We start from the raw sequence: 3,651 nt of genomic DNA, 5'->3' as shown, positions 1-3,651 counted from the left end.
GTACTAGTCTCTCTTTTGGTGAGAGAAGCCTCTTTTTTTTTCAGATGGTGGTGACTAGTGGGGACACACAAAACTTGTCAAAGTACTGAGAATAAGTGACTCTGGAGTGCTCAGTGCTAAATGAGACATCTTTATCACACTCTCCAAGGCTCAGAGAACACTACAGAAGAGGAAGCCGAAAGAATGTAAGAGCCAGAGAACTGTGTGAAGTGCTTTGGAACACTGTCTTCCAGTCATGAAGTGGCTGTTGCATTTCTTATAGCAGCTGTTCTTACCTACACAAGACCTGCACGGTGCATAGTATTGGGCCCATCAAAATATTTTCATGGATAATAGAGGAGGGCAAAAAAAAAATAAATGAATAAAAGAGGGACTAATTGGAAAGAAGAGAAGCTTCAGTGGTAGTGAGAGAGAGGGGGACAAAGAAAAGTTTTGGGGGCTGGAGAGATGGCTTACTACTGTTAAAATGATGAGGGCTGGAGAGATCACTTAGCAGTTAAGTGCTTACCTGTGTAGCCTAAGGACCCTGGTTCAAGGCTCGATTGCCCAGAACCCACATTAACCAGATGCACAAGGGGGCGCAAGTGTCTGGAGTTCGTTTGCAGTGGCTGGAGGCCCTGGTGCGCCCATTCTCTCTCTTTCTCTCTCTCTTTCTCTATCTGCCTCTTTCTCTGTCTGTCACTCTCAAATAAATAAGTAAATAAAAAACTTTTGGGAGGAGATTATGATCAAAATACATTAGCTAGCCTGGCATGGTGGTGCATGCCTTTAATCCCAACACTCAAGAGGCAGAGGTAGGAGGATCATAGTGAGTTCAAGGCCAGCCTGAGACTACATAGTGAATTCCAGGTGAGCCTGGGCTACAGCAAGACCCTACTTTGAAAAAAAAACAAACAAAAAAATACATTATTCACATGTGTGACAATTGTCAGTAAAATAAGAAAAACATAAAAAATGAAATACTGATATATATTTCAATATGAATGAGCCTCGAAAATATTATGCAAAAGGAGTTAGTAACAGAATACTACATACTACATACATGCATATATGTATATATGTATGTATGTACATATGTATGTATTTAGTGTTGTTTTTTTTTTTTTTTTTTTTTTGAGAGGGAGTCTGGCCTGGAACTAACTATATAACCCAGGCTGCATTCAAACTCATGGCAATCTGCCTGTCTCAGCTTCCTCAGTGCTGTGATTGCAGGTGCAAACCAGCAGGTCCAGTCCTTATAGGATTCTACTTAGATAAATGTCCAAAGTAGGCACATCTTTAGAGACAGAAAGTGTATGACTGGTGGTCTAGTTCTGGAGGCACTATTAGAGCCCTCAGGAGCTACCCAGTCTAGCACTTTCACTTTGCATACAGAGAAACTCATGATAAGAGTAGCAGAAACAAAGCAAAGTCATATAGCTTGTTAATGGCAGTCAATAAATGAAAACACCAATATCCTCCCTCCGTGTTGAAAGTTTTCTACTTCTACCCACAAGCTGCCTTTATAAAATCCGACTATGTTTCATTTCACCTTCACCACAAAGCAACTTCCTACTTAGAGAAGAGGTGGAAAAGGGAAGGTCTGAAAATCCCTTCAAATAATACATTTCTGTTAAAGGAGTTTAATTTCAAGAAAAGATGCTGATAAAGAAATATTAACTAGGCTGAAAATATGCTCCAGTGGTAAAATGCTTGCCCAGATCGACTGCGTTTGGTCCCCAGCACCACAAGAAAACAGAATGGCAACTAAGAGGTTAGTTCTTTTTTTGAAAAAAAAAATGTTATTTTAGCACTCTGAGGTGGCACACACCTTTAATTCCAGCACTCAGGAGGCAGAGATAGGAGGATAACTGAGTTTGAGGCCACCATGAGACTACATAGTGAAATATATGTTAGCCTGAGCTAGAGTGAGACCCTACCTCTAAAAACTAAAAAAAAAAAGTCATTTTTCTAGAGAAATATCTGTAGAACTTGACATAAATTTGCATATTTTATTCTTGGGTTTCATTAACTAAAAATAAATATACTTTTATATGTGGATCTTGACAATGTCTATTGAGCACAAAAAAATCTAAATGTTTATGAAACATTATTTAAAACAGTCACTGAACTTAAATCTTTAATTTATATATGAAATCAACCTTTTTTATTTATTTTTTGCAGTGTTGAATATTGACTTCCTGAACACCAGGTCAGTGCTTTATCATAGAGCCATATGCCCAGACTATGGACTTTTGAAGCATGTTAAAAAGCTTTGCTAGTGCTCGCTTTGACAGCACATATACTAAAATTGGAACGATACAGAGAAGATTAGCATGGCCCCTGTGCAAGGATGACACACAAATTCGTGAATCGTTCCATATTTTTCTCAAATAAGTAAATAAATAATTAAAAAAAAAAGGCTTTGCTAAAGTCCATGATTTGTTCATTCCACAAACATTTTTAAAGCATTCTGTGCACCAGGAAACATGCAAGGGTTTAGGGACAGTAGGAAGTCATGGGGTTCTTAATGCAGGTTTGTCTTGATACATAATGAATTGGAAATTATGCCACAGTATAGCTAGGACTTGTAAGTGAGCCAAACAAGGCTCTTTCTGGAGAAAAGAACATATAATTGGAGCCTTTATACCTCTTTATAGGAAGAGTGGATAGTATACACTTTAAGCTGATAGATAATTATATGAAAGATAGTCATATATCTTGTAACCAAGGAATTCATGTAGTCATATAATATGGCTACAAAGGAAGGATACAGAGATATGAGTCTGGAGAAACAAAAAAAAGACACTACTCATTTGCTTTAAACACACAGAGCTAAGGAGCTGTGGCTTGGTCCTGCACTCAGTGGGAAGGATGAAAAGATTTTGGTTAGTGCTTTGAAAAGATCAAGTTGACTGCAGTGTGAAGGACAAATTGGAGAATGGAAAGACTGAAGGCAGGGAGATTAACCAAGAGGCTATTTGATTTGGGATCAGATAGGACAGAACAAGTGGACTCAAGGTAATAGCAGTGAGCATGGGAAGTGCTAAGATCAAGAGATTTAAGTCTCTGCTTCTCTCTGGCTAGGTGAGGGGGGATTAGGTGGAAGCAGCATTCAAAGAGATAAAAAGCACAAGTCTAAGTATGAAAGGAAAGTTTTGATCTATGACTTTAGCTTGGTTGTATGATTCTACATAAAACCCCATTCATATACAATTGCTGTTGCTCACATGAAATATTGTTCCTTTAAAATTAAGGTGATTTCATAAATTACTAAAAGCTATTCCCATCTACTCATGCACAACCAAATAAAGTCTCTTTGATGCTTTATTAGTTATACCTTCGAAATACTATTGGTTATTTACCAAGTTCATATAGATTGCAACATTGAGAATTAGTCTGTTCACTTTGTTCTGAAAAGACTACTTAGGTATACCTTCTAACTTTAAGATGCCTCTATGAGAGTCTCTATGTGTAGAACTGAATATCTGTAATGTCAAAAGCTCAAAGCAGCTCAGCCAAATCGGAATAGTAACAAGCATCTGTGCTCACACCTTGGGTAGGATAGTGATGTCAACACCTCCAGCAGAGCTGATAGAGCTGTCTTTCAGTCTGTCTGCAGGCTCTGTTTTACATTCTGCAGGTTAGCTAGAAACATGCTCACTACCATCA

General features: G+C 38.1%; 1 non-coding gene across 1 annotated transcript; it reads left to right on the top strand.

Annotated features, from left to right (window-relative positions):
• The first annotated feature begins 2,260 nt into the window (after window positions 1-2,260).
• Window positions 2,261-2,367, top strand: LOC123456797. Its single transcript, XR_006634675.1, has one exon. It is a non-coding gene; the product is annotated as a U6 spliceosomal RNA (small nuclear RNA).
• Window positions 2,368-3,651: the final 1,284 nt, after the last annotated feature.

The sequence above is a fragment of the Jaculus jaculus genome, chromosome X (assembly GCF_020740685.1).
Source record: "Jaculus jaculus isolate mJacJac1 chromosome X, mJacJac1.mat.Y.cur, whole genome shotgun sequence".
Classification (NCBI taxonomy): Eukaryota; Metazoa; Chordata; class Mammalia; order Rodentia; family Dipodidae; genus Jaculus; species Jaculus jaculus.
Note: the sequence above shows the minus strand (reverse complement) of the source record. Positions and strands in the feature narration are given on the sequence as shown.